Below are 20,178 nucleotides of genomic sequence, written 5' to 3'. Positions count from 1 at the left end.
TTGTTGGTGTCAGGACTAGTGTTGCTCGCGAATATTCGCAATGCGAATATTATTCGCGAATATCGCATATTCGCGAATTCGCGAATTTCGCGAATATAGCGCTATATATTCGTAATTACGAATATTCATTTTTTTTTTTTTTTCTTCACAGTACACACCACAGTGATCATCCCTCTCTGCTTCCAGCTTGTGTGGTGTAAAGAAGGCTGTAATACCACTGTATGAGACTGGCGTGCGAAAATTCGCATATGCGAAAATTAGCATATGTTAATGTTCGCATATGCGAATTTACACATATGTTAATTTTCGCATATGTGTATTTTCGCATATGCGAAAATAAAACGAGAATATAACGAATATGCGAATATTCGCGAATATATGACGAATATTCGTCCATATATTCGCGAATATTCGCGAATTCGAATATGGCCTATGCCGCTCAACACTAGTCAGGACTAAACATGCTGAGCAGCTCATTGTCAGCCGCTACATTGAGGAAACAGATCCATTTTCATCTGATTTTAGGAAAAGGGCCATAGCTCCAAATGTAATATTATTCATTGTTCAGAGTATTTTCTACCACCATCCCTTACTCTGAACAAAACACAAGGCCTGATTTAGCATGAAATCTTTAATGCCTGCATTACCATCAGAAGAAGAAAGAAAACCTCTCTGCAATTGTCTGCATCCCCATGATTGTAGTTCACATAAAATGCATCTCTGTTTCAGTCAGTTCATTTAAAAAGACTATAAATACAATAAATATGGTGTGGTCTAGTAATCTTCAAGATCTGTTTGACTGAGGCATCATTTACCTCTGTGTAATTCCTGCCACACAATTTCACAATATGTATTGGTTATGACAGGTTCATTGGCTAAAACAATTCAGTCATTTGGTTTCCAAGCTACTGTGCAGGTTTGTTTTTCCACTAGAGTAGGTAACAGATTAATACATTGTGCAACCTAAAGAAAATCATACTTGTAATTGGTTCACCTACCGTTATCTTCATTTTTTGGTATATTTCTTTAAACAGTAATATTAAGGCGGTATTGATTTGAATGGCCATCTTTCAAGTAAACTCTTTTGCCCTGATTTTTAGTATCTATTGATTCGCACACTGAAATTTATGGTGCATTACACAATGCTCCCTGCTGAGCCTCTCATCAGATCTTGACTGCCGGGTCACTAGGAAACAAGGCTTGAATAGTGGATAACCCTGTGGCTATCGCTAACTAAGGCATAGTAAACATGGACAATCTACTCTTCAAAGTGCATTGGGCTAGCAGAAGAAAAATTATGAGCAGACAACAATTTGTAAAAAAAAAAAGGCAATATTTTATTTCATAATTTGCCAAGGCTCTGACTTTGTCATTGGGCAATAAATCAGAAATAGATTGTTTTATGTCTAGGGGCAACTGTATAAAGGCCATCTGTTTTTTTTTTTTTGTTTTTTTGTTTTTTTTCATATTGGCTGTCAAATGTCTAAATTCATTTATTCAAGGGCTTAAAAGTGTCAAACAAAGATCGTTGTGAAGGAAAATTAACACAGCCACATAAGATGGCCTAAGGATCAAATATGACTTCTGTGAATACACACAGGGAGCATCACACTGACGTTTTATACTTGTAGTTATTGTATTGATCGGACGCTAAAACTTAAGAATGTTCAAGTAGGGATAACTACACAAAAAAGAAAGAAAAAAAAAAAGAAAAAAGTTGAGAAAAAAAAGCAAACCTTAAATTTAGAATTCTGTGCCTACCCACCATTACGGGAACCTTTAGGGCAATGATCTATCAAGTTGTGACTGTTTCAAACTGTTGTGCTGGCTACAGCATCTATCACTCCCAGACTTACTGCACTCTTAACAAAAGAACCAAGAAACAATAATTTTCAATTAAGAAACCTGGAGGAGACTTGAAGACTTGATTTATGGTGCATGACTAATTATCCAATAGCTGGCCTAATGAAAATTAAGCTGCTGGTTACAAGAAAGATTTAACTTTATTTTCTCAGAGAAAACTTGATAGGACATAAAATAATCTATTCTTGCTTTATGATGTACTGAATTATGATGCAAAAGCTAATTAACTTTGCCTTCGTACATTATACCAATAGATCTTTGCGTTTTACAACGGAGTAAGATTATTTCCCAAAAATGGATGGTTGTTGCATTTTATTAATTGTTATGTAAATGGCAAATCAATTTACCTAATAGATTTAATGGCTCGATGTAAAGTAGAAATACTTAAATGTTCTGCAGAGTTTTCTGTTCCAAAGGCAAGTTTTAAAGGACATCTGTAGCGCAATATAACTTATCCCCTATCTGTAGGATAGGGGATAAGTTATAGATCACAGGGGGTCCGATCGCTGGGGCCCCCTGGGATCTCCTGGATGGGACCGCAGCAGTATGCTGGAAAGGGTGTGTTCCGTCCGCGCATGATGCGGTGGCCGACACACCCCCTCCATGTACCCCATTGAGATACATGGAGAGGGTGTGTCTGCCGCGGCTTTCTGCTGGGGCGAAACTTCCCTTCCTGCAGACTGCCACGACCCCGTCCAGGAGATCCTGGGAGATCCTTTGGATAGGGGATAAGTTATTTTGCGCTGGAATACTCCTTTAAGGCTTAGACCTAAAGTCTAAATAAAATTAAAGGCTTTTTAGGTCACTGTAGGGATGAAGCTTGACAGAAAATAAAGTAACACAGGTTCAAAATAGCCTTTTTATGCCATTAATTAGAAGAATGTCTCCTATATGGAGGATAAATATTCTTTGTAGAGAATTGAATCAATTAGGCAAGAATTCTATATGATCTGAATTCCACACAAAAAAAAATTAAATTGGTAAATTCTCAAAGTTTTGTAAATGTTTCAGATTTGTATCCGTCATGCTCCTGTGCACTGAGCAACTTCTACTCACTACATTCCCTGGGCCATGCACTCAGCATTCAGCGCAGCTGCCTAGTCTTTGACAGGAGTCCCTGATCTTGTACAAACTTTTCATAGGTTCAGGACAAAAGATATGGAGGCACTCGTGTTGATATCCGGCAATATAGTTTATTGTGCGGTATCTATGACCGGACCCCAGAATAAACCATATTGCTGGATTTCAAAACGTGTGCCTCCATATCTTTTGTCCTGGCATTATTGGATCTACCTTCTGTGGATTGAGCACCATGGGTGAGACGGCGAGCGGAGATTAATGGGTGTGTTGGCTGCAGTGCATACTCCTCCTAGTACTGACTCGGCAGTGCTGACTGTAAGTTTCTGTTTCTTTATGGACAATACTTTTCATAAGCAATCGCAGAGCAAACAGGAATCTTTCAAATCCAGATTGGGGTCTGAATCCCAAATTTATCTCACAGGTTCATCAAATCAGACCTTGAAAGAATCTCAGGAGATTCACATAACTCTGTCAGTTTCAAAAGTAAGTAATCTCGGTAAGTACTGCAATCAGTAATCTTTTTCTCGGCTAAACATCTGCGATACAACATTCACCTGACGAAAACCCGACTTACCCTATTCAGAGTCAACGGAACCCATGGAAACCAGGTAGTGTTCATTGACCTTTAACCCATTCAGGGCGCAAAAAAAATCTAATGAACATCAAACTAGACGGAGCACAACAATTATATGAACTTAGCCTTGTACAGTGTCGACATTCTCCACTTTGCTGTACAACCCATATGTACAAACAATGGCCAATTTTAATTAAGCCAATTAAAAAAGTTTACAAACTCTGTTTTCGCTTAAAATGTTGGTAATTCTGAATGAATAGAGGTGGATTCCTTGTTTAGGAACTTCATCTTTTGACCAAAGTAAAAAGCAGATAGAGAAGAGCACCTTTCATGTTGGAGGTCTCATCCTGCCTTCCATTATATTGAGAGAGTTAATTGGATACAGTGTAACATTTAAGTTATAATAAGGTGGTGACACTGAAACAAAACACTTATTGTTAGGTTTTACCATAGACTACAGCTGATAACTAAGGTCCCAGCAGGGAGATACCTTTGGGGGAGAATTAGTCAAGGCTTGCATGGCAAAGTCACAAATTTTTGTGCAACTTTTACTTTTTTTACACCAGTTTTCTGGTGTACACATTGATGAATTCTCCCTTTTGTGTTCAGCTTATTGTAAAGGAAACCTTCCAGCAAATAGGAATTGGGTAAAGTAGAGATCAGAAGCAATGTGTTTTTAGGGTGCAAGAAAAAAATCTAATCTCCATCTCTCCAAATGCATTGTAAACTGTGTTAAATGCAAAGTAGCTTTCTTACAGAAAGAATAGAATTTGCTCCTCACTTCCACCTATTCAAAATAGCATTCCTTCAAATTCATGTTTAACCACTGGGAATAATATGTCAAGCCAGAAGATCACACAGAAGGGATACAACAGATAGTTGTTTTCAGGTTCTTGCCTCTTAGTACACAGCAAGGTAAAGGCTAGCTAGGTAAGACACCTTTGATGTGGGACTGAGAGGATGGTGTGTATCCTTGAGGGACCACCAAACTGGCATATGGAGTCTAATAAGCCATGTTCAAATTGCATATAATCAGCAGTTTATGAATCAGCCCTTTCTAACACTAGTTGCAAGTGATTAGCTTCAAAGTCAGCTACAAATTGGGTTGTATTTTTCCTTTGGGACGCATTATTATGTTGCTGTCTGGGCTTGCCGGATTAGGTACATTGATGGTCCAGACCAACTATGGTTCTGGATTAAAATCAGTCTTGCAACATACGTCACTCCTTGAAAAACTATTTCCTTCAGTAAGGATAAAGTTTTTGTCATTGCAAAGATTGGCAGCTTTTAAATATATCAGATGGGAGATTCAATTTTCCTTAATCTTCTGTCTGCCATCCCAGCTGTTCTCATGCTTGGATTAACCGAGGCTCTGTGCACGGATTTCTGTTGACCACGGCACAAAGCAGTGGCCGACATGCCCCCTCCATGAATCTCCCATAGAGATAAGACACTTATCCTGCAGATAGGGGATAAGAAGTTATATACAGGAGTTCCCCTTTAAAGAGGTACTTTAGTGGAAAAAATATTTTTCAACTGGTGCTAGAAAGTTAAACAGATTTGTACATTACTCCTACCTAAAAATCTTAATCCTTCCAGTACTGATCAGCTGCTGTATGCTCCACAGGAAGTTCTTTTCTTTTTGAATTTATTTTCTGTCTGACCACAGTGCTCTCTGCTGACACCTCTGTCCATGTCAGGAACTGTCCAGAGCAGGAAAGGTTTGCTATGGGGATTTGTTCCTTTTCTGGACAGTTCCTGACATAGACAGAGGTGTCAGACAGAAAATAAATTAAAAATGAAAATAAGTTCTTGGGAAACATACAGCAGGTGATAAGTACTGAAAAGATTTTTATGAAGAAGTAATTCACAAATCTGTTTAACTTTCTGGCACCAGTCGATTTAAAAGAAAAAAAAATTCCACTGGACTATAGATATCAAGTTTTCCTTTTGGAAGAAAATGTTACAGCTGCCATTATATGGGCCTTATGCATAATATGACACAATATATAAAATCACAATAACAAGTGTTATATGTTTTGCTTTCATCCACTTTTGTTCCTAAATGACAGCAAAACAGATATTCTACTATTTCTATTTTTCTTAGAAAATACCACTAGCTGGTTATAGTTTGTTTGATGTCTGGGAGGAGGTAGAAAAGGTGCGAGCCTCAGCTGAGTACTATCCTCTCTACTGTGCTTTTAGGCCAAGATGGGGCTAGATGGTCAGTTGAGGGCATCTAGAGAGAACATCACACCACCTGAATAAAATGCAGTTTTCTCTACTCTGTTGCCTTATTAATAATTTATGAAGATTTATTAAAGTTCACTGTAAAAGTGATAGAAAACAGGAATCACAATGGCATTAAATCTACATACCAATAGTAAAAATGTTGTTGGCACCAGCTATAAAATATTAACAAACACTTCCTCAATACAAAGCATAGCTGTGACTAAGCAGATATTCCCAAATGTCTAAATAAGCCATAACAATATGCTGTTTGTTGCTCAGATGCTCTGGTGAAAATCCCTGCTGTGGTGTTGAAATATTGAATCTGTACACTATATGTAATTAATAAATAATTCTTATTCTTCAGTGAAAAGTTTTACCGCTTGGAAATTAAAGTATGATTATTCTAGATATATATGTCGTAAACATGCTTGATGCTGAATGAGGTGTTGCTGCATTCTTCTGTGACTTTCTTTGATTTTTGTGTGTACCTACAAACTTACCATTAGTTTTCTTCCCAACAGATTCCAACCATTGAACAAGAAGATAATGGGGGGAAATTATCAAAACTTGTGTAGAGGAAGAGCAGTGCAGCTGCGCATAGAAACCAATCAGCTCACTTCTTTCATTTTTCGTTTTCTGTTTGGTTGCTATGGGCAACTGCACCACTCTTCCTCTACACAAGTTTTGATAAATCTCCCCCTGATATCACTCAGTCAATAGAGTATATGTTATGAAACTAGTAATTCTAGCAAAATGCAACCAAACACAAGGCATGTAGGTTAGTCTGACCAACCAGAGTACAGTGCTTGGACTTTAGTTAAGTGGCTACCACGAGGGCAGAGAAATGGACTCTTCCTTGTAAGATTGCACCATTGAAAAAGGCCACGCCATAGTGTCTGAGGTTGATTCAGTGTGTTACATAGCACAATGAATAATTGAAAGGTTGTTGAGGTGGTAGAAAGGTTTAAAACAGTAAAAACAGGTGTAACTGACTGTAAGTTTACTAAAACATGCAATTTGCAGCAAAAAAAGATGAATCATGTGCAAAACGGTCTTGCTGCATCATGACAATGGATGACCTCATATAACAGTTGCGACAGTAGAGGCAATGCAACAGGTTGGGTTCAAATTTCTTCCCTATCCTCCCTAGGGTGCATTCACACCACATTTTGTGCTTCCATGGTCCAGTCAGAGAAGCTCAAAACCGACTGTCGATGTGACATGCCATACTCCATTCAATCCAATGTTATTTTCTGACCGTATCCAACTTTTGGCCTAGACTGAAAACCGAAGCAATAGCAAGATCAGAGCAGCACACTTCTAGGTGGCATGGCAGGACACTCCTGGCACTGAACAAACTTCCCCAGGTGAACAAGGGAAGTTTGTTTAGCACCAGCAGTATCCTGCCACTCCACCTAGAAGTGTGTTGCTCCGATATTGCTATTGTACTTCAGGGCAGGACAGGTACAGTGCGACAATGATTTACCACACAAGCCATTCCATTGTTGTGTATGGTTTATGCAACCAGCTAGGGTAAGCGGATTTCATCTTTGTCTCAGTTCACCTTTCATTTTTGGGGTGCTCTCTGCTTGCATTCTAGATTGAAAACAGAAGCAGACCATGATTTGCAGTCTAGGCCAAAAGTAGGATACAGTCGGAAAATGTCCCAAATGGAGTGATTAAATGGAAAGGGGTCTGGCACTGAAAAGGTGGGATGAATCCATTCTTACTTTTTCTTATATGTTACCGAAGAAAATTCCCATCTTTGGTCCACTGAAGCAGGTACTAAGCATTCATAGATTCAGATGATGAAATGTTACTTTACAATACATTCAGACAAGCGGATCCACAGCATAATTTACGCCGCTAGGAGCAGACACACTGCTGAGATGTGTGAGTCGCAGCGCATGCGCTCCCCCTGCTCCCTGAGCTAGGCCGAGAGCAGCCGCGATGTGCGAGTATATTGCGCACGAACACGCGGCAAATCGCACATCGCAGTGTGTCTGCTCGCAGCGTCATATTGCTGGTCTGAACAGGCACATCTAAAGGTGGATCTTTCGACGGTGGATCCTTTGACGGACGATCCACAGCGTAAAATACGCTCTGGATCCACTTGTCTGAATGTACCCTTAAAGCGGTACTCCCCTGCTCCTGGACTTCATATCTCCTATCTAAAGGATAGGGGATAATATGTCTGATTGTGGGGGTCCCGCTGCTGGGGACCCCCCGGGATCTCAGCTGCAGCACCCCTCTGTCATTACTGCACAGAGCAAACTCGCTCTGTGCATAATGACAGACGAGCAACGTGATGTCATGGCTCCGCCCCTCTTGATGTCATGGCCCGCCCCTTAATGCAAGGCTATGGGAGGGGGCGTGACAGCCACCATGCCCCCTCCCATAGACTTGTATTGAGGGGGCGTGACGTGACATCATGAGGGACGGAGCCGTGATGTCAAGATGCTCTGGCCCCTGTATTGTCCGTCATTACACACAGAGCGAGTTTGCTCTGTGCAGTAATGACAGAGGGGTGCTGCAGCCGAGATCTGGGGGGTCCCCAGCGGTGGGACCCCCGCAATTAGACATCTTATCCCCTATCCTTAGGATAGGGTATAAGATGTCTAGAGGCAGAGTACTCCTTTAAAGAGATGGCCTTAGGAGCAGCTGAAAAACTTCTCTGCAGGAGTATAAAAGCAAGTGAAACTATAAAACATATGTGACAAACTAGATGGGAATTATGTGCAAAATTGATATGTTTAATGGCTCGTAGTTACTTGTTAAATGTATTTTGTCTTTATGTTTTTATTTTTCCTCATATTTTCATCTCACATTGCCTCTATATGTGATATGTGCTCATATTATTTAGACAGCATATCTCTAAAAAAATTTTATTCTTTATTAATTACATTTTTTTTATAGAGAAAATAATATATTCTCTGATAAATCTCCAAAACATGAATCAATCTTACATTTTTACCTTAAAGGGGTTATCCAGTGGGAGGGGGATTTTTTGCAGTGTGGTAGCCCTTGGGGGGTGTATGGTAGTGGTGATATGGTATAGGTATAGAAGGGGTTAATGTTAACCCTAGAGTTCATGATGCCAGGCTGAGGGCTGGTATGCTGAATCAATGTTCCGGCCTATCGCCGCTCTTCCCAGTAACAATAGGTGAATAAAATAACTGAAGGTCCACAAAGAGATTGAACTTGAACTTGAATAACTTTTTACTGAAGTGCTTGCAATATCCACGGCACAGTAACAGTCTCATACAAACAGTCTTTAGGTTGCTTAGTGACTGTCAGTTGTAACGGACCTTGAGCTATATATACAGTCTCTGAATTTAGGGAGAGATTTGCAGATCTGTCCAGATTTAGGGGAATTATTAGGTCCGGTGATGCCACAAGGCTCAGGCCTAACTCACTGCGATAATTGCTGCGCAGGTCTTGCTTGCTTGCTTGTCCAGGAACAAGAGAGCTGTTGCTAGCTTAGCAACTCAGGAACAAGAGAGCTGTTGCTAGCTTAGCAACCCAGGAACAAGAGAGAGAAAAGATGGCCGTTGCTCCCTTATATGGGCAGGAGGCGGGGCGAATCTGATTGGTCCGAACATCTGCCATTCACCATTACATGGTATAATGGGATTGCTTACGTCACAGGGCCTCCAAAGGTCCTTAAGCTTAATACCATAGAGGTCACCTAGTCACATGACCCGCAGGTCCTACAACGCTATGGAAACAAGTAATTAACCATTTATTTATATCATTATATTTACATTAACCTTATATAGACCACTGGTCTATTAGTAGAAATAGAGGTGACAAGGGATTAAATAAGTGACAGGGATCCCTACGTCCTAGGGACTTTGGCTATGGGGACCCAAACATACATAGGTACCGTATATGATGCGGTACCGGGACACCACAGCAGCGGCCAGTAATTGGCTGGGGGGCAGGGTGACACACTGGGCCTTGATATCACTCCGGGCCCAGGCATCGCAATTTCTGAGATTTACAGCTGGGGAACAGAGCAGGACTCTTTATTTACTTACTTCTGTATTCTGTCTTTCAGCATTACACTGAGAAGCATCCTTTTTAGGTATGGCCTAATAGGTGTACTAAGATGGTAGACCTAGGGGCCTTCATTAGGACATAAAGGGGTATTCCAGGATTTGTTTTTGGACTATGATACAGGGACTGTAAAGTTAGTGTAGTTTATAATATAGGGTCTGTACCTGTGCTTGATTTTTGGCTCAATGTTTATTTTTAACAGCATTCAAAATTACTGTTGTCTCAGGTTTTCCCAGGTTGCAGTGGGATAATGGGACTTGTAGTTGGAGGAAGGGAACTCCAACAGGAAATGGACAGTTCACAAAATGATAGCCACAGCATTATAGTGGACTCCCAACAAAGCCATGTATCCTTCCTAAGCATGTCCATTACTGTCTGGCAAGTAAGTACTAAAAGGACTTTATGGTGAATAACCCCTTTAACTTTCAATGTCCAACCATGAGGGATGGTACAATGGAATGAGCAAATACATAGATCAGTTCCTTACTCCAAGTAAAAAATCATTGCAAATATTTAAAGTGTACCTCTCATCAAAAAATGTTTTGATATTTTATAGTTTATTACAAATAAAACGATTTACTAATTGTGTTCAATTAAAAAAATGTTTTTTATGCCTTTAAACTTTTGACCACTAGGGGTCTCCCTAGGAGTCCTATTTTTGTTGATTTTGGACTCACCACTGGCCTGGCGGCTGAGTCCGAAATCTGATACTGAGCGCTGCTCCCGCCTGTCATGCAGACAGGCGGGAGCGAGCGCTGTGCGCGCATCCCTTCCATTTTAATGAATGTAATGTTATCCCTGCAGGGCACGGCAGCTCAGTCATACGTTCCTCTTCTCTGTATGGCTTGCACATGTATATCCAACCAGAGAGGAGGAGACTGAGAGGCTGCCGTCCCTGATCTACACACCTCCTGTATGCGCGCTCCCGAGAGGGATCGCAGCATACAGAAAGAAGGGCGGAAGCGGCCGGGCGAGGCTTCAGATGACGTCGCGCCTGCCAGGCCCCGCCCACGTCCTTTCTGAGCTACCGAAGATGAACAAAAAAACTTAATTTTAAGTGTTTATTTATAAAAAAAAAATGCTGGGATAGACAGAGTTAGTGACAGGGACAGATGGGGAGGGGGATTAGGGAAAGTGGAGTTGATGATAGGTGCTCTTTAAACTATATGTGAGTAGTGTTGCTCACGAATATTCGCAATGCGAATTTTATTCGTGAATATCGCATATTCGCGAATATAGCAATATATATTCGTAATTCCGAATATTAGTTTTTTTTTTTTTTTTTTCACAGTACACATCACAGTGATCACCCCTCTCTGCTTCCAGCTTGTGTGGTGTAAAGAAGGCGCTAATAATACTGTGTGAGACTGGCGTGCAAATTTTCGCATATGCTAATTGTTGTCTATGCTAATTTTCACATATGCTAATTTTCGCATACGCGAATTTTCGCATATGCGAAAATAAAACGCGAATATTACCAATATGTGAATTTAGCGAATATATGACGAATATTCGTCCATATATTCGCGAAATATCGTGAATTCGAATATGGCCTATGCCGCTCAACACTATATGTGAGTACTTATATTGTCTTCCAAGCTTATTGCTATTGTTATATTATATCAATCCTTGCCCTTAAAATCTTTTGATTACATATTAAAAGATCATGCATTCACAGATCTATTTCCTATTTCGGGGAGTCCCCTTCTTCAGTGGCGATATATATATATATATATATATATATACATGTTTTAACTGCATATTCATGTTTCAACTATATCTTTGTGCTGGCAGTGTGCTGCTGCATTCTTCTGTTGCTATATATATATATATATATATATATATATATATATATATATATATATATATATATATATATATATATATATTTCAGTTTTTGAATGAGGTGTACCCAGATATTAAATTTAAAATGACCCACTCCACTGTAGGTATTCAATTTTTGGACACATGGATTTACAGGGAAGGAGACAGACTCAGGACTGATTTATTTGTAAAAACTACTGATAGGAACAACTTACTCCAATATGACAGTCAACATCCAAGAAGGACAGTACAATCATTACCGTATAGCCAATTTTTACGGGTAAGGAGAATAGTGGAGGACCCCAATAAGTTAACAGGGAGGTTGGAGGAAATGAGCAATACGTTTTACAAGAGGGGATACCCAAAGAAGCTAGTGAAGTGACAATGTGATAAAGCACAGGGATGCCCGAGACAGGGATTATTACAATCTAAGACGGAAACTGAGAAGGGTGTCAAAAGGATACCATTCATTTCCACCTACACTAAACAGAGTGATAAGATAGCGAATATAATACGCAAACACTGGTCCATACTGTCACATGCATATAAGGAAATACCTGAATTGACTATTCCGCCTCTATTATCCTATAGGCGTTAAAAGAATTTACGCAATAGGATGATACGAGCGAACATTAAAATGACAGACTTGAGTTTGGCGACCCGTTTAAAGCCAGGATGTTACCCATGTGGGGGGTGTCAAAATTGCGGGATGATGTTAAAAGGGGACTCATTCACACACCCTCTGACTGGAGAAAAATTCACAGTCAGACACCATTTGACAAGTAAAATTGATTATGTAATCTATGTCTTGGTCTGACCATGCGGGAAACTTTATGTGGGGGAGACCACCACAGAATGCAAGATGAGAATGAACCATCACAGGTCTTCAATACGTACAAAAAAGATAGACTTACCAGTCCCACAACATTTTCTTGAAGCACATCATAAGGTAGAGCAACTAAGGTTTATGATCCTTGACCATATTCCGCGACATAGAAGAGGTGGGAACAGGGAAAAGCAGTTAAAACAAAGAGAGGCTATGTGGATTAAAAAGTTGGATACTCTACACCCCAAGGGGATGAATTTAGAATTTTCTTTGAAATCCTTTTTATAATCTAGGTTATGTAATGCTCCTTAAATGTAGTCATGGAAAGATATTCTCGGGAGGGATTTTTGCAGTCGTGTGAGGTCTTGGTGACCATGTGGCGGACTGTACTTGAAGGGTAGGACACTCAAAAGATAGGATACTCTCAATATACTTATATGGATTGATTTAGTGGTAATAGAAGAAAAAAACATTTCTCTTTTATATAATAGTGGGTTAGGCACAACAACACTTTTTCATATAATGTTGGTCACTTTACACAATATGGCACTTTATTATGATGCACTTTAGAAAATATGGCATATTTGCATAAGTAGTTTGGATGAGGTCTCTAAGTAGATCTTTTTTGTGCATTATTCATTTATATATATATATATATATATATATATATATATGATGTACGCTCGATTTTTATGAGATCTTTAATGTTTTCTATTCTATTTTTTATTCTTTTAGGGAGGCTAAGATCACCACCATGTCCGTCTGCCAACTATCAAGCCTGAATTATTCTCCATTAATGTTATCTTGAAAAACGTATGCAGCCATGTGAGGGGAATTAGGGATTAATTAATAAACTATTGTGATACAAATATATTCTTTTGGATGTGTGGATATCTCCCATTTATAAATAGAAATTGGAGTGACTGGGGGGTCTTATGGACCTATAATGTTGTGGGCACAGACAAGTAGAGCCAAAAAAGTGGAGAGGATCCCAGGGGAGGGTGTGGGTACGGGGATATTATAAATGTCTGAGTGACACACGGACCCCTGTGGGTCGTTGCCGGACACGGTGTGGGAGCACTCTCACATGTGTCTGACATGCCACTTGGCAAATAAATAGTCTAATAATAGTGCCTGACAGAATATTAAAGTTACTAACAACAACAGTCACTAGATTATATTATGGGACAAGGAGATTAAATTGTCCTAGTTGTAATGTGGAGAACACACACATTCATTTTCAGTTATAAATAATTTTTTCATTATTGGTTATACTTAACTTTCACATATTGTTTTAGGGCTTTGTTTGTCAATATTCCCAAGTGTGGGATTGGTATTATATACATGATTGAGATTGCCCTTTTTCAATATGGAGACTCTGGCTGCTTCGTGGCTGCTTCGTGAGTAATGACCCATAGAGCGGATGCGAGATCTCGCGAGATGCGCGATCTAGCTGATGCCACGCTCATGTGATGTATTCTACATCACATGATGAGTCTCGTGATGTGCGTGTCTTCCGGACATGTGCAGAACGATTGTATACAAACCCTAGAAGGAGGAAGCGGAGATGGTGAGCGTATGATACTGATAATTCCGCCTATGAGACATGCCCCCTAATTAATATAATAATGTTGATAATGGTGAATGGAGCGCACTGACTACATTAAATTGCACATTATGGGAGAGTATATTCATTATATTGTCATATGTTATGCACTGATGTTGACACTTTAGTTTTGATTGTGAGATAATACCAATGTTTACAATTATATTTTGACATGTTTTCATGAATTATGAGTGATGTCACTGAGGATCCCTCCCATTGGGGGAGGTTACTTGTCTTATTGTCACCCCTATAAATGTGTGTAAAGAATCACTGATTGTTATGCTTGAAAAAGACCTCATGGAGTAGGTTGAAACGTTGCACTTTATACAGATGTGTGAATAAATCATCACCTTTTTTTGGACTTGGAGTGCTGCCTTTTTCCTTTATTTGGACGTCTATATATATATATATAGCAACAGAAGAATGCAGCAGCACACTGCCAGCACAAAGATATAGGTGCAACATGAATATGCAGTTAAAACATGGAAAGCTATACAGCTGTGGTGTAATAGATGCAAATGTGAAACTATGAAATAGTGAGGCACTTAGCTCGCAAATTTGTCTCCGCCGGCGGTCAAATAGCTTGGACCGTCCCACCGCAATAAGGTGGCCTCCTTGGGACGGACCCTACACTGTGAATATGCCTCTGTGTGAACAGTTCAGTAAGCATGGCAGGGTCTGGAACATCCAAGACACCTTATATACACACCTGATAGAGGTGGGTGAGGTGCAAGGCCAACATGGAGGTAGCCACTCCCCCGTATGTGCAATACAGACAAAGAATAAGTCAGCTAGCACTTTAGTTGATACCAAACTATTGTATGGACCTGGCCTACAGGTGCACGCTACTAGGCTAGATATACAGCAACAGAAGAATGCAGCAGCACACTGCCAGCACAAGGATATAGGTGCAACATGAATATGCAGTTAAAACATGGAAAGCTATACAGCTATGGTGTAATAGATGCAAATGTGAAACTATGAAATAGTGAGGCACTTAGCTCGCAAATTTGTCTCCGCCGGCGGTCAAATAGCTGGGACCGTTCCACCGCGATAAGGTGGCCTCCTTGGGACGGACCCTACACTGTGAATATGCCTCTGTGTGAACAGTTCAGTAAGCATGGCAGGGTCTGGAACATCCAAGACACCTTATATGCACACCTGATAGAGGTGGGTGGGGTGCAAGGCCAAATATAAATATATCTCCACTGAAGAAGGGGACTCCCCGAAATGCGTTTGGCATCCGCAGGGCCACATACCACCTTAGACTCTATCTTCCATTTGTGCACTTGCAACAGCTGCAACCCCGGCAATTGTGGACCACGGTGCAGCGCGTGCTTGTACTCTTCCAGCTGCATGAGGATGCTGCTTCCCAATGCTCACCCCACCACCTTTCAAGCATTGGCCAGACACCACTCTGTGCCACTTCGCGGGAACACCATCATTAAAGGTACTCAACTGTCCCTCCGGATACGCAGACATCCATCCATCTAACCAGGCTGGCCGCTGGCCCGTGCCAGTCTGCGCTCTACTCAGAGGACATTGCGCAACCTTCATATGCGGAGATTACATCGCTGATCTACGGGTGGTGAGAGGTACAGCGCACTGGTGAACTTTCATTTCCTTTAACATAATCTAATACACTGCGGACCTCACAATGGATCCCTATTTTGAAAGACTGCGAATAAAGAACGTCTATTATATCTATCTGACTACTATCTGCTACTACTAAGAGACATTTATTACATCTACCAAGAGACATTTACTATATTATGATACTATTTGCTACAAATCTACCTATAGGTGGCTATTAATACTCTGCATACGTGGTCACAGCTAGTAATTTATTATGTATTTTAGATATATATTCTAATGTATGTTTCTGGCAAGGGCCCTGTCAGAACACCATTTTATTTTTATTTATGTTGTTAGTAATTAAACATTTCTATTGTCAACTGGTCATATCCTGTGTATTTTTAGAATTATATACCTTGAGGACTGTTTCGCTATTTCTACATTTCTACATTTTTGGCACGACGGGTAGGTGCAAAACAGGCTACCTCGGTATATCATTTTTTAGTGGTGTGAGCCTCTCACAATTTTCTTTCCTATTGTTATCTGCATTTCGGGTTCAGAATATTATGCAGCTTAGAGCACTATTAAAAATAAGTCCGAGAGTGAGTAGCATCATTGTCTGTGCACATGAGTAAGCATTGAAAAGAAAAGAAAATTATGGTAGAAAATACAGTTAATTATATGGTACACATGTGAAGTCTAAACTCCACATCAGAAAAAAAAAATCTTAAGTGAAAAGAAATGCTATTAGCTAAAAATGCTTCATGGAACAAAGATTTATTTTAGACACAAATGACATAGTCACAGGGATGTGAAGAACAAATGAAGTCAATATTAATGTGAGGAGGGCTGTTTCTTTTTTATCTTACAAAGTTGCACTATATTGGTCTGATGAGTTTTAAAAATTACTTGAAAATAGTTCCGTAAAATACCCCAAAGCTTTCATTTTTAATATGAAGATTCAGGGGTTGTGTAGTTAAAGTAATTAAATAGGCATTTTAATTTTATTTGAAAGTCCAACTGAGGTTGTAAAATTAGTGTAGTTCATAATATAGTGAACAGTGATCTTTGCCCCGTAAATTTTTGGCAGCATGCGAAATTAGTGTTGCCTCACATTTTTTCCAGGTGTCCCGCGTCATAATGGGTCGGGCCCGGCCTCAACAACGGCCGGGACCCGTGGCTAATAGCGTGCAGCAATGATCGCGGTGCCGCGCACTATTAACCCTTTAGACACGGCGTTCAAAGTTGAACGCCGCGTCTAAAGTGAAAGTAAATCACTGCCAATTAGCTCAGGGGGCTCTTCGGGATGTCCGCGGCCAAATTGAGGCATCCTGAACAGCTCTGGGACACGGGGAGGGTCTCCTACCTTGCCTCCTGGTGTCCGATCGCTGAATGACTGCTCAGCACCTGAGATCCAGGCATGAGCAGTCAAGCGGCAGAATCATTGATCACTGGTTTCCTATGAAAAACCAGTGATCAATGTTAAAGTTCAGTGTGTACAGTGTTATAGCCCCCTATGGGAGCTATAACACTGCAAAAAGTGGGGAAAAAAAAGTGAATAAAGATCATTTAACCCGTTCCCTAATAAAAGTTTGAATCACCCCCCTTTTCCCATTAAGAAAAAAAAAGTGTAAATAAAAATAAAAATAAACATATGTGGTATCGCCGCGTGCGAAAATGTCCGAGTTATAAAAATATATCATTAATTAAACCGCACAGTCAATGGCATGTGCGCAAAAAATTCCAAAGTCCACTTTTGGTCACTTTTTATATCATGAAAAAATGAATAAAAAGCAAACAAAAAGTCAGATCAATACATAAATGGTACCGCTAAAAACTTACATTGCAAAAAATGAGCCCTCATATCACCCCATATGCGGAAAAATAAAAAAGTTATAGGGGTCAGAAGATGACAATTTTAAATGTATAAATTTTCCTGCATGTAGTTATGATTTTTTCCAGAAGTACGACAAAATCAAACCTATAAAAGTAGGGTATCATTTTAATCGTATGGACCTACAGAATAAAGAGAATGTGTCATTTTTAATAAAAAATATACTGCATAGAAACAGAAGCCCCCAAAATTTACAAAATGGCATCGTTTTTTTTCAATTTTGTCTCATAATGATTTTTTCTCCATTTTGCCGTAGATTTTTGGGTAAAATGACTAATGTCATTACAAAGTAGAATTGGTGGCGCAAAAAATAAGCCATCATATGGATTTTTTGGTGCAAAATTGAAAGAGTTATAATTTTTTAAAGGTAAGGAGGAAAAAATGAAAGATCAAAAACGGAAAACCCCCTGGTCCTTAAGGGGTTAAAAGGGAGCCTGTCTACTTCAATGGATGGAGAGATCACTCGGTGGGGGGAAAATCATTCTCCACAGGGCTGCAGGGTACTGTAGTTTCATGAACATCACGCATAGTTCAGCAGTACTGCAAAGGTTGAGATGACTGATGTGTGGGAAGTGACCTCACACTCACAAACAAGGGATCCTGGGATTTGTAGTTGCAGGGAGGGAACTCCAACAGAATATAACTATTTTTACAAAATGAATGCAGCAGCATTATGTTGAACTCACAACACAGCCATTTATACCCAAAACTAGCATGGATCCTTCCTAAGCATGTCCATTACTGTCTGGCAGGTAAATACTGAAATATTCTTATGGTGGATAACCTCTTTAACACTTAAAGAACAATCTCCTTACATGTGCCCTATTATGGCATTTAGTAGTTGTAGGAAGAAGCCACCTATAGGGTCAATGGGCAGTTATCCAGAAGAGCATAGAGCAGTTCTATTTATTATCTAGCAACTAGCTGAGTACCCAATGTTGCACGGTTTTTCATTCCTAATCCTTGTTGGGGAGGAAAAGCAATAAAGAAGGAAGCTTTTTACTTCATATCCCATCCTCGTATATTGTTGTCATATCCCAATCCCATATCCCGTCCTCATATTTCAACCTCAAATCCCGCCCTCATATTCTGACCTCATATCCCGCCCTCATATCCCGTCCTCATATCCAGACCTCATATCCCATCCTCATATCCCAACCTAATATCCTGTCCTAATGGCCCGACCCCATATCCTGTCCCCATATCCCATCCCCATATCCCGTCCTCATATCCTGTCCTCTTATCCCGTCCTCATATCCCATCCTCCTATCCCGTCCTCATATCCCATCCTCATAACGGGACCTCATATCTCGACCTCATATCCCAACCTCATATCTTGACCTCCTATCCCGACCCTTAATATGTGTACCAGGTATTATTGAAATATCTCCAGCTGTACGGAAGTTATGTGGGAAAATACATTTCCCATAAATTTGTATGGAACTTTAAACAAAAACCCTGACCTGCACAAATGGGGGTAGTGAAAGGTTAAATTAACTATCCTTTATTGTAAGTGGATATATAAGTAACATGTGACCAAGTATTATCGAGATATCTCCATCCGTTTGGAAGTTATGCAGTAACATATATTTTTCATAGACTTTTATGGGACTTTAAACAAAAACCCCGACCCTGGCAAATGGGGGTGAGTAAGGGTTAAATCACCTATCCTATGTTTGTTGTTGACATATAAGTAACATGTGTGTCAAGTTCATGTTAATATCTTTAGCCATTTGGATGTGATGCTGGAACATACACACACACACACACACACACACACACACACACACATTGGGGGACATTTATCAAAGCATTTAGTAGGTTTTTCTTTTTTTTGCTTAAAATTATTTTTTGTGCGACTTTTTGATTGTGCAGTGCCCTCAGTAAAAAAAAAGAAACTTGCTTACCAAAGCGAAAAGTGATTTTTGACTTGCAGTGTTCAGAGATTTATCAGGTGCGAAAGTCGCAAAAAAGTTGCATCACTTAAAAAAACCTACTAAATTTACTCCAGCTCAGACGTGGAGAAGAAAAAGCCACTACTAAAGCAAAAAAAAAAATTGCTTGCATGAAAGAAATGTATCAACACGCTGAAACCAGTTGATAAATAAGTCGCACATAAGCAAAAAAAAATAGTACCTTATATACTCGAGTATAAGCCAAGTTTTTCAGCACGATTTTTCGTGCTGAAAACACCCCCCTCGGCTTATACTCGAGTGAACTCTCCGCCCTCAGTGGTCTTCAACCTGCAGACCTCCAGATGTTTCAAAACTACAACTCCCAGCAAGCCCGGGCAGCCATCGGCTGTCCGGGCTTGCTGGGAGTTGTAGTTTTGAAACCTCTGGAGATCCGCAGGTTGAAGACCACTGCGGCCTTCGACATCATCCAGCCCCCCCTCTCACTCCTTTTAGTTCTGTACTCACCTCTGCTCGGCGGGACGTTAGGGTGCGCTGGTCCGGGGCTGCAGGACTGTCCGGTGGGGAGGTCGTCCGGTGGGATAGTGGTTCCGGGCTGCCACCTTCACCGGGGGGGCCTCTTCTCCGCGCTTCGGGCCCGGCCCCGGAATAGTCACGTTGCCTTGACGACGACGCAGAGGGACAATGGCTGCCCGGGCATGCTGGGAGTTGTAGTTTTGAAACATCTGGAGG

At 40.3% G+C, this 20,178-nt stretch overlaps 1 long non-coding RNA gene across 1 annotated transcript; it reads left to right on the top strand.

Annotated features, from left to right (window-relative positions):
• The first annotated feature begins 9,295 nt into the window (after positions 1–9,295).
• Positions 9,296–13,325, top strand: LOC130361614 (uncharacterized). The gene is made up of 3 exons (XR_008891084.1): positions 9,296–9,479; positions 10,035–10,190; positions 13,194–13,325. It is a non-coding gene; the product is annotated as an uncharacterized LOC130361614 (long non-coding RNA).
• Positions 13,326–20,178: the final 6,853 nt, after the last annotated feature.

This window comes from Hyla sarda, chromosome 3 (genome assembly GCF_029499605.1).
Source record: "Hyla sarda isolate aHylSar1 chromosome 3, aHylSar1.hap1, whole genome shotgun sequence".
Lineage (NCBI taxonomy): Eukaryota > Metazoa > Chordata > Amphibia > Anura > Hylidae > Hyla > Hyla sarda.
This window is presented reverse-complemented; position numbering and strand designations above follow the sequence as displayed.